Source organism: Amphiura filiformis, chromosome 9 (genome assembly GCF_039555335.1).
Source record: "Amphiura filiformis chromosome 9, Afil_fr2py, whole genome shotgun sequence".
NCBI lineage: Eukaryota > Metazoa > Echinodermata > Ophiuroidea > Amphilepidida > Amphiuridae > Amphiura > Amphiura filiformis.
The window spans coordinates 18,078,308-18,091,311 of record NC_092636.1 but is presented as its reverse complement, the minus strand read 5'-3'; positions in this window follow the sequence as shown (position 1 = coordinate 18,091,311).

Genomic DNA, 13,004 nt, shown 5'->3' with positions numbered 1-13,004 from the left:
TATTGATTTGGGAAATGAAAATTTGGAACAAAGATAATCAGGACCTCTACCAGTAAGGCATTTATAAAATAACATATCACACATTCAATGTCTCTATCAGTAGCATATAATCAGTACCAGTAGGTCATCGATGCCTCTATCAGCAGTAGATTGCAGTGCTAGTATACCACCCATGCCTCTATCAGTAGCATATAATCAGTACCAGTTGGTCATCGATGCCTCTATCAGCAGTAGATTGCAGTGCTAGTATACCACCCATGCCTCTATCAGTAGCATATAATCAGTACCAGTTGGTCATCGATGCCTCTATTAGCAGTAGATTGCAGTGCCAGTATACCACCCATGCCTCTATCAGTAGCATATAATCAGTACCAGTTGGTCATCGATGCCTCTATCAGCAGTAGATTGCAGTGCCAGTATATCACCCATGCCTCTATCAGTAGCATATAATCAGTACCAGTTGGTCATCGATGCCTCTATCAGCAGTAGATTGCAGTGCCAGTATACCACCCATGCCTCTATCAGTAGCATATAATCAGTACCAGTTGGTCATCGATGCCTCTATCAGCAGTAGATTGCAGTGCTAGTATACCACCCATGCCTCTATCAGTAGCATATAATCAGTACCAGTTGGTCATCGATGCCTCTATCAGCAGTAGATTGCAGTGCTAGTATATACCACCCATGCCTCTATCAGTAGCATATAATCAGTACCAGTTGGTCATCGATGCCTCTATCAGCAATAGATTGCAGTGCCAGTATATCACCCATGCCTCTATCAGTAGCATATAATCAGTACCAGTTGGTCATCGATGCCTCTATCAGCAGTAGATTGCAGTGCTAGTATACCACCCATGTCTCTATCAGTAGCATATAATCAGTAATCAGTACCAGTTGGTCATCGATGCCTCTATCAGCAGTAGATTGCAGTGCTAGTATACCACCCATGTCTCTATCAGTAGCATATAATCAGTACCAGTTGGTCATCGATGCCTCTATCAGCAGTAGATTGCAGTGCTAGTATACCACCCATGCCTCTATCAGTAGCATATAATCAGTACCAGTTGGTCATCGATGCCTCTATCAGCAATAGATTGCAGTGCTAGTATACCACCCATGCCTCTATCAGTAGCATATAATCAGTACCAGTTGGTCATCGATGCCTCTATCAGCAATAGATTGCAGTGCCAGTATATCACCCATGCCTCTATCAGTAGCATATAATCAGTACCAGTTGGTCATCGATGCCTCTATCAGCAGTAGATTGCAGTGCTAGTATACCACCCATGCCTCTATCAGTAGCATATAATCAGTACCAGTTGGTCATCGATGCCTCTATCAGCAGTAGATTGCAGTGCTAGTATACCACCCATGTCTTATATCAACAGCGTAGTCAGTACCAATACCCAATGCCTCAATCAGCCGTAGATAACAGTGTCTGCATACCATCAATGCCTCTAGAAGCAGCTGATTATATTTTTTTTTATAAAAACGTTTTAATAACATTAAATGTCATTAAACCACTGACCCATGCAGTCTGTCCCTGATATAAACGTTTAGTATGAAAACACACTACAACAACAGTCAAAACATTATTGTAAAATATTTGTTGCAAACATTTTTTTGCCAAATATTTCGTCAACACTTAAATAACATTATGTTATGTTAGAATATGTTGTGATGTTTTAAAAAAAACCTCGTGTTTGGATATTTATGAAATATATATTTATATAAAAGGTAAAGTTAAAGGTAAAGGAGACGATCCTGTATAAACAGTGTTCGGAGTGCCCATCTCTCTTTCATTGGCGACTAGGCCAGACTCCTCCATGTAATGTTGCTATAGGGGGATCGCTATACCTCCTCTACAGCGAGTCTGTTACCTTCCCAGCATTTAAGAATGCCGGTACCCATTTAAACACCTGGGTGGAGAGGAGTAATCGAGATAAAGTGCCTTACTCAAGGGCACAACACGATGGCGTCGCCGGGGCTCGAACTCGCAACCTTCCGATTATGAGTCAGTGCCCGTTCCGCTATACCCTTATATAACCTGACATGTAAATTGCAACCATTTACAATCAAATGTCAATAAAGTTTTGGTTAAGAGTCAGCGCCAGTAGGTCATCGATGCTTCTACCACTCAGCAGTATATAGCAGTGTCAGTATATCAACCATGCTTCTATCAGCAGCAATAGTCTGTACCAGTAGGTCATCAATACCTCATATCAGCAGTAGATAGCAGTGCCAGTATAGCAACAATGACTTTAGAAGCATCATTATCGTCAGTACCATGTCATCAATACCTCATATCAGTAGTAGATAGCAGTGCCAGTATATCCCACATGCCTCTATCAGCAGCAATAGTCGCCAGTAGGGCCTACGTCACCAATGCCTCTATATGCAGCAGTAAATAGCAGTGCCAGTATATCAACCATGCCTAGCTAGCTATCAGCAGCATTATAGTCAGTACCAGTTGAGTAGGTCACCAATGCCTCTATCTGCTAAAGTAGTACCAGCCTATACCAGTAGGCTATATCACCCATGCCTCTATTTGCAGCAATAGTCAGTATACCAATAGGTCATTAATGCCTCTATCAGCAGTAGATAGCCGTGTCGGTATATCATCAATGCCTCAATCAGCAGTAGATAGCAATACCAGTATATCAACAATGCCTCTATCAGCAGCATATAGTCAGTACCAGTAGGTCATCAATGCCTCTATCAGCAGTAGATATAGCAGTGCCAGTATATCACCCATGCCTCTATCAGCAGCATATACTAAGTAGTCAGTACCAATAGGTCATCAATGCCTCTATCAGCAGTATAGCAGTGCCAGTATATCACCCATGCCTAGCCAGCAGAACTAGTATATCACCCATGCCTCTATCAGCAGCATATCAGTACCAGTACACCTTTGTTTCCAAATGGACATTTTATTGTGAAATGTCATAAGTACAAGGAATACATAAAAAAAAATTCCACATAGCCCCCGAATGAAAAGTATTTAATTATCTTTGTAATCATTCAAAAAGCATTTGGTGTGAATTTTACATCCGAACTAGAGGCTATTAAATTTTTACGAGCCTTTTTATTTGACATGTAAAGCCTATGGGGGTGACGATTAGAAATGGACGGCAATATTGAAAAACCCTCATTTTGGGCCATTTTAGACACTAAAATGCCCATAAAAAAGAATAGCCTCTAGTTCGGATGTAAGATTTACACACAATGCTACCTGAGTGAGTACAAACATAATTAAATACATTTCATTCGGGGGCTATAAAAAAAAAAAAAAATGTCCTATAGGGGGCCTACCCTAATGGTTATGGAACAAAGGTGAGTAGGTCATCAATTCCTATATCAGCAGTGGCGTGCGTAGCACATTGAAAGTGGGGGGGGGGGGTTGTTTAGTTCCCCCGAATGGAGTCTGATTAGGAGCAAATTTTGACGTTTTTCCCCCCGAATCACCTGTATGACCAACAAAAGGGGGGGGGGGGCAATGGCCCCTGCCCCCCTTTGCGCACGCCACTGTCTATCAGCAGTATAGATATCAGTGCCAGTATATCATCACCCATGCCTATATCAGCCTAGACTATGCCATAGTCGATTTTTGATAAATAAAAATATGTTATTAATCATGATGAACGCATTCAGTTGAACTCGAAATTAAACTGATATTTATTACATCAAATACTAGTATAAAATGGTTATGAAAAAGTTTATATAATTATATTTGTGACAGTAAAAGTAAAGTATACGTAGGCTTATATTATTGAATGCAACATATCATAATGGCATAACTATAATGGCACTTCAATACTGAACAATTCTAACTTTAGAATCTGCCAGTGTATTATTGGCAAAAACCCGAGTTATTAAAAATCGACTATGGACTTTCACTTTTAAGCAGAACTTTACCCCGGGACTTCGTTCTCTAAAACACACTGTCAATCATACTTGTTTATCAATCAAATCTAACCACAAGACTAAGCATGGTCGTACGTTCATCCACCAACCTTCGCGCCAGCACAAAAGCGCCGCATTCCATAGATAATTATGTACCATGTATAGTTAATGGTAATGGTACGTGCGAGGATTTAAACAATAATGAGATCTGGGCGACCAATCACAAGCCAGATTCATTTAAAGATGCATTACATCATGACCAATTTTAGTTAGGCCAGAAATTGGCCTAACTCTCCATAGAGTCCCGTGTTAAAAATGTTATTGGCAATCCAAAGTCAGTAGTCCACTTGGGAAGCTAACAAACAGAGGGAGTACGGTGACTGAAAAGATCAGATGTGAAAATCTATCAATTGTGCACAAATAATTGAATCAGAGTTTTAAGCTTAGATGTAATAGCCAGGGTATGCACAATTGGCAAGTGGACTACGGAGAAGTCTACTATCAGCCCGAGACGAAAATACCAAATTTTCGTCTCAGCTATCAGCAGTATTATAGTCAGTACCAGTAGGTCATCAATGCCTCATATCAGCAGTGCAGTGCCAATGATTATGCCTCTACCAGTGGTAGACAGTAGTTTTAATGTATCACCAACGCCTCTCTCCGCTGTCATCAATGCCTCTATCATATCTATCAGCAGCAGTAGATAGCAGTATCAGTATAAACGGTTTTTAAAAAAAGCCCCCCTAAGAATTTTTGGTATTATCCAAAAACGGCTTGATCGATTATCTTGTTTTAAAGTTTGAACATAGGCTGATTAGTTATGCATCAAGTGAACGGAGTTTTGTTGTTATCATCTTCGCTGAGAAATACAGCCATTTATAAAATTTTCGGCCAAAAAAAGTTGCACTTTTCTACATCTATACTTTTTATGCATGACTTTTGGTTTCAGATCTCTTTCACTTGAAGAAAATTAATCAAAAAGGAATGTTTCTATATATTTTTTGTTTTTTATTAAAATAACTTAAGTTAAGATGTTCATGAATTAATTTTTACACATTTCAAACATGTTTTATGGTTCAGTGAGTAATCATATAACCATTTATGAAATTTTATTCATCAACAAATGTCAACTTTTCTAAATTGGCTTTTTGTATGCATTAAAATGTGTAAATTTAACAAGTTTTTCATTCTAATTAAATTTATTATGAAGGAACAACTGTAAACTTCAATGATAAATCTTGTGTTCATTGATTAAACCAATGGACCAACATATTCCTGGTTAGATCTTTTAATTATGCTGGATCCCAATACACTTGTTTCATTGGTCATTCCTTGAATGGTTCAAAAACATTTGTATGGGTGGCCGACTCAACTTGTTACAAGCGGACAAGTGAGGGACAACCTTTTCAGCAAATCCTGCAGCACGCGGGGAACCCGCTTGACTAACAGCAGAGAAGACCGATGCTTGGAAGCCATCTCACATGAAGGAATGCCTATTCATCATGTTCATTATTGAAAGCTTTCATTTTGAAGATATGGATTTTTTCCCCAAAAAGACCCAATGTTTTTTTGGTGTTTTGGGAAAAAAATCCATATCTTCAATACGAAAGGTCAAAATTCATCCCACCTACACACACTTTAAGTATAAATCATCAGATTTATAAAGTTTACTTCGAGTACTGTTAAATATCAAAAATATCAATTTTTAATCATTTGACATAAAATGTGTATTACATTGCGAATTTTAAAAAAAAATCAAAATTATTTGATATCATCAGGACATTCTTCGTATTCAGAATGCAATTCAATAGGTCTGATGTGCTCTAATGTCCCACAATAAATACTGTCCACGTTCATACCCCATCCCTTAAAGGGAAAAAATTGTCAAACACAAATTGAAGCATAAAAAGCCTATGTAGAAAAATGCAACGTTTTTTTTGGCCGAAAATTTCATAAATGGCTGCATTTTGCAATGAAGATGATAAAAAGTAGCAACAAAAACCCGCTCACTTGATGCATAATTAATCAGTCTACGTTCTACACAAGATAATTGATCGAACCGTTTTTGGATTATACTAAAATGTCTTAGGGGGAGGGGACTTACTTTTTTGGAACCGTTTATAACCTAGACTATGCCATAGTCGATTTTTGATAAATAAAAATGTTATTAATCATGATGAACGCATTCAGTTGAACTCGAAATTATACTGATATTTAGTAGGCCTACATCAAAATACTAGTATAAAATGGTTATGAAAAAGTTTAGGCTATATAATTATATTTGTGACAGTAAAAGTAAAGTATAGGCCCTACGTAGGCTTATATTATTGAATGCAACATATCATAATTATAATGACACTTCAATACTGAACAATTCTAATTTTAGAATCTGCTAGTTTATTATCCGAAAAAGCTAACAAACAGAGGGCGTACGGTGACTGAAAAGATCAGTTGTGAAAATCTATCAATTGTGCACTCATTAATTAAATCAGAGTTTTAAGCTTAAATGTAATAGCCAGAGTAGTGCACAATTGGCAAGTGGACTACGGAGAAGTCTATTTATAACCATGCCTACATGTATCAGCAGAAGATATTATACATTTGAAATCTCGATTAAACAAGCTTCAAAATGATAATCACTAAATACGTCATTATTGCTTGCGAATTAGGTGTTCAAAGATCAATCTCTGGAATTTTTTTTTTAATTATTAAAGGACATTTGCCCTCTTTTTGTACCGGGGCCAGCAAAGCTGGCCTCGGTACTTATTAGTTGGATATAAAAAATTGTTGTTTCTAGGCTATGTATGAAACAGAAATTCATAAAGAAAGCACGTACCAAGTTGTTTTGATGATGATTTATGCTTGTAATGTGTAAACATATAACTTGTGGGTTGGTTGAACGGATATCAGAAATATTGTGTTGATTTTGCATGGTAAGGTAAAATAGGTATATGTTTTAGGAAAATAATTTTTCTGAATCTAGACTAGGAAGTTTTGCTGGTTCTCTTCACTAGAACACTTATCTTGGCAGGCTATGGGATCATGTGGGCAGACACACCGGGTACCATACATGCTTTGTGTGAGTTCAGTATCTCAGTGTGTTGTATGGTATGTGATCCAATATCTCTGGTGAGAGCTACCTGCTGAGTTATGATGACATATTTAATTTACACATCTTGCTCTATTCATGTTCCTAGTGGTCTGTCTGTGGTGGTCTGTTATCTTAATATGTGTTGGATAATTTTCAACTACATGTAACATGTTTGACCATGCAACATGCAGTAAACATGGTAAAAGTTGAATCCCTCACATCGAAGACCTGTAGGCCTATTAATAAATAAGCAAGATCACTGAATATTGGAAATATGTACATTTCCTGGTAACACGATGATGACCAAAAGCTATTGATGCACACATCACCTTCAAATATTTGGGTCTATTTTTATGATGACAAATATGTCACAACTAGAATGAAGCTTTAGGGCATAGGTCCTAAGTAATGATTGAATTTTGTTACTAAGAATATTATCAGTAAACATTCAATTCTTGGCTTTAAAGGTGCTATTTTTGGGTTCAGTTTTCGAAAAATAATATTTCTCGAAATTTTGCTCGTTACTTTGTATGCTTAAATTATCAAAAAACAAAAAGAGCTATGAATGAATTAATCTATACTATAAGGTGCGAACGTCGGTTGTTTTTTAGGCCACAAGACCATTTAGCAATCCATGTATGTGGGGTATATGTGTAGGGGTGTTTGTACCCTAACAGTGTCTGCTTCCTACTCATGCCATCCAAACCTGGTGATAAAAATATTTGAGTAGGAGGACATGTGAATTAGCGTCAACTAGGAATAATCCTTTTCACCATGATTACATCAATCAGCCGGTACTTCCCACCATCCAAAATCTCCCTATTTTGCCAGCCAACAATATCACATAATTATCAGAGATTACCCCCATATGTTTAATTGCAAGCATCCAACCAAGGCCAATCAATTAGATGTACATCCTTGAATCACAATTGTCATTTTAAAACCATGTCTCGCCTGTCAAATATTACGCATTACAAGCATCTTTCAGAAGGATTATTTAATCTTCACATGAAATCATTCCTGTCCCGGTACATCCCTTTTTAAAGGTTTTTTTATTTAGGAAGTATCTTTTTTGACTCATTTCCATAAAGGTAAACATTTTGCTTCCAAGACGTCAAAATGTTTATTTCCTTCCAACTACCACAACGGGCAGGAAATCTAGTGGTGTGCGATCTGCTTTGAAAGTTAAAATTAAATCAAAACCATAATGGTCAAAAACTGTTCTTGAGACTAACGATGACCGTATTTGCCAGGAGCCCTAACCCTTAGGCTGCGATCACATAGAAGTATACTATTCGGGTATACGGTGCACGTTTTGCAGGTGCACGCGTATAGCTTAAATCGAGCAAGGCAATTTCATAGTACGGTCACATAAGGCTGCGATCACATAGAAGTATACTATTCGGGTATACGGTGCACGTTTTGCAGCTTAAATTGAGCAAGGTAATTTCATAGTACCGGGTCACATAAGAGGGCACTATTCGAAAAGGCCATATACCTGCGTATAGTATAGTGGGAATCATGCGTGTTCGATTTTAGTGCAGCGTATACCGTCCTAATTTTAAAACTAAACCATATGTGGGTAGATTCATTTTTTTAATAGATGCACTATCTAATTCTGCACATGTTGACACCTCATTGAATGCAATGTGACCTCAAGAAGTAAAGTTACAAGCATTTTGATTAGACGAAGAAAATTTGTAAACTGACCTATACTCACTATACGCTCATTCGATCAGGCTGAGTTACTCCTATATGAACTCAGCCTGATCGAATTTCGTATAGTGAATACCGTATACTTCTATGTGATCGCAGCCTTACCGGCAAATACGGTCACCTCTGTACTATATGGACAGTTTCAGCACCCTTTCCCTTTATTTTTTAGGCCATTCCTTTGCACGGATCACATAGTTTTTTAATGAGAATCAACTTCAGAGAAAATAGTTTACAAGAATCTTCACGAGAATTGATTCATGGATTTACACCTAAATTCTTATAGAATAAAAATCCAAAATCTGGTTAAATATGGCCCTAAAGTGACTAATTTAACCATATATATGTTTTTCATCGATTTTGGCGACCATTTTCAAAAAAGCGCCCTCAGCTGTGACCTCCAGTTACCTTCATATTAAAAACCTGACTTAGTAGTACATTATTGCTATCAATAAAAATCCAAAATCTGGTTAAATATGCTCTAAAGTGACTAATTTAACCATATATATTGTATTTTGGCGGCCATTTTGAAAAAAGCGCCCAGCCACCATGGAAAAGTTCTCAGGTTACAGGCGTTTTACCCAACAAATTCTTGTTCCCGATGCTAAACTAGTCCAGATAAACCATGAGAATTTGTTCTCCAAGTGGTACTTAGCTCAGTTTTAACCTGGTCTATAACAAATTACTGTACAAATGACACGTGACAACCAAATGACAACGCATAACTAGGATTATTCAATGACACTGCATTTATTGCATTTTGTGCATTGATAAGTGTGACTTACGCACACAAAACGACAAAAACAAGAACTTGTAGTTTAGTTTGGCAATAATAATTATTTGAACCTGGGAAAGACTGATAATTTGTTACAGCCTCTTCTGGAAACTCTGAACTTAACTTTACATGACTCTCTTTTAAAGAATATCCATGGGTTTGCTTGCTGCATTTGTCTTGTTTAAGTAATGGCTCACCACAACTCTTGATTACAAATACAACAACTGGATCAAAATTTCACATGACTGTTGCATAATGATATAAAGGATGTTATACATCCATTCACAAAAAGTACAGAAATTGTTGAAGGCACATCACTAAACAGGCCTCGGAATTCAAGTACGCCACAACCTCTGCTGCTCTTTGACTTGGCCTTCTTGCCCCTCGATAGACTTTTTCAGCAGGACTTTTATGAAAAACATCAAGCATGACTATCAAAACATTAACCAATAATCTTCTGCTGATTCGACAAAGCTAGTCACTGGACACCGCATTCAATACCGTCGTTCTGTCAACGAGCTATCGCCAGTGTGTGATTGGTTGTGGTATTTTAGTTCACCACAAACAATACATTTCAAGGTCATTTCAAAGCGTTTTTCAGCAGATAATAATAGCTCTTGTGCCCTTTTGTACCAGAACCAAATTTGTTCTATCTTTGGATCGACTGTTGATGCTGCTTTGATGCTTTTAATCAAGGAACTATCAACTAATTATCCAGAATTAGTATTGGACAATATCACTACATGCAAAGATTCATATATGTAATCAGAATTAACAATACCGGTAGTTAATTTCTTGATTTTATAAATAATGACGATTGACCAGGCATCAAAAGATCAAACTAATTTGGTTCTATTGCCCAACTCCTTGAAAATGAGTGCCATATAAAATGTAAATTTCGAGGCCTGTCACTAAACAAAAACAGGTACAGGAGGGATCAGTTGTTTGTATTGCATATCACTGTTGCAATGGTACATAAAATTATCAAAGTCATCAAAATTCAGATACAGAAACCACATCGTCTTTCAAGATCAATAATTTATGAAATTTCCCAGAAAATTTAACTTCGACTCAATGTTAAGGTTTTGCATTTTACCAAAACGCAATCAAAGTAGGCCTATTGGAGTTAAAAGATCTGTCCAATTTGCTGACTTCACATTTGAAACAATGTCACACATATACATTATTATTATCATTTTACACTTATAATAACGTCCAATATCATGAAAAATTGTGCATTTTGACAAAACAGTTGAAAGCTTGCAGTACTTCAAAATGAGGCAAAAAGTACAAATTTATCAAAACTTTGGTACAAACTCTAGTACTTTTTTTTATGTTGGTACAAATAGTTTACAGGAGTATAGTGCAAAGAATTTGTCTTTTCTCTTTTGCATTCCTTGTACACACCCTTTTTTATACATCACCTGTCATTTATTTGTACCAATCAATGGGATATTCATTTAAAGTCCACACTCCCCCTGTGGAATATTTTGGAAATATCTTCCACAGGGAGAGTATGAATTTCAAATGGAATGAACACATTAGCAGCTCCAATTGAAACTCCCGTAGTGGAAGATTCAGGTTGACTCTTTCTCAGAGGGTGTTTGAAATGGAACAGCTTAATGAGTTCATTCCATTTGAAATTCATACTCTCCGTGTGGATTTTAAATGGAATAGCCCAATGTCTCACTTAATATCTAGAACTGATGCATCTCATTGACATACAGGAACCTTCAAGGTAATACAATTATGGGTAATAGTATACAACAGTTCAATTTAACAAGGAACACCTTACACCTTTCAGGATGATAGTATTATTTACATGTATGTCATCAGATGTCCTTGGAAAACCATACTTTGTACCATCAATCTATTTCATTAAGATTGCATAAAATATCACATTTCCAAATCTAATTGTGAAATTATTTGCCCAACTAATTAATACAGAGAAAGGCTCATACATCATTTCTTCAGCTATCATTTAAATGTGTTAATATTCCTTTGCACCAAGGCATTAGCCAGAGGGGTGTCCAGGTGTCATTTGGACACCCTGTTTTCAATTTGGAAACCCTAAACTTCTGATTTTATAATGGAGTGAATAGGAAGTGGACACCCTGATTTTGACCATTTTGGACACCCTAAAGACACCCCTCTGGCTAATGCCTTGCTTTGCACAAATGATTGTATTGCATTCTCACCACAATTTAGTATAAGGGCGACTTCAAAAAAAATGACTCCTTTCAGTTTCCACCCTATATTTGTAAATTGAAATGATTTTTAGAGCAGGTAATTATTCTTAAATATGAGTTATGATGCCCACCTTTCATTACCAGAAAATTTTTTCTATGGCTGCTTCAGAAAGAAAAAAGAGAATTTTGATGCCAAAAATGGTCAGGAGGGTAACGTTTTTTGTGGACATTGAAATTCAACATGAAATTTCTGTAAGCTATAGCAAAAGTAAGACCTATTCAATTTGATTCCTGATATTTGTTCCAGTAACAGGTACCCTTATATTATAATTTTACCAAATATCTGTGTAATTTATCTTTTGTAAGTACCAAAAAATGTGTCATCTACCAATGAAGTCAACATTTTCAAAAAAGGGGGTCAAATTCTAATTTAGCAACAAAATCACTCAAGAAAGAATATTAATCAACAGCTGAAAATTCCAGTTTCCATATTTTGAATAGGTGTTCTGTTACCTTTCATTCAATGCTAAATTTATGTTTGTAAATTACATTTTCTTATTATAAATTTGAGTTCAAACTGTGTACCCTAAGAATGTCAGGAGTGTAACATTGAATTTTATCCTGGATTTTGACAATGTTATTGCTGATGAAATTGAGCAATCATATTTTTCTGTTGTTGTATCTAGTGCAAATAAACTAATAATGATGGAAACAGACATGCTATGTTACATGTGTCTGCTTCATTGTGCATTAAGTTGGTTGTCAGGAGTGTAACACCATTTTAAAGTTACACTCCTGACAACAAAACAACACCAATGCACAATTGTAAAGTGAAATTTGTGGCAATATTATCAATAATATATCATGTAATCATATAAACTAAAGTACAAATAACCAACAAAAATAAAAATCATGGCAATGTTAATGTGTTCTGTTCAAAAACAGGGCTTCACCTTGCCTAAGTACCTTAACAGGCACTATGTTTAGCCACATATTTGTACTTTTTATAACAAATTTATGTATAATTAATATATTTATGATTGTCAGCATTACTTTAACATCCCTAACAGTTATATTCTTAAACAATGTCAAATGTTTGTGATCATCAAGAGTTGCTAGTATTTACCACTCTTGGTGTGTCAGGAGGGTAACACAAAGTGAACAAAGTACATTATGTGTCTTGGTGTTGAACTATCTTAGAAATGAATGAAGTAGTAGCTCCACATTTTCAGAATGGTTAAAACAAGACTATGTTGACATTTTAAAGGCAAGTTTACATGGTGTTACTGATATTTGTTTTGAATTATCATTAAAATATTAAAAACTTGAGATA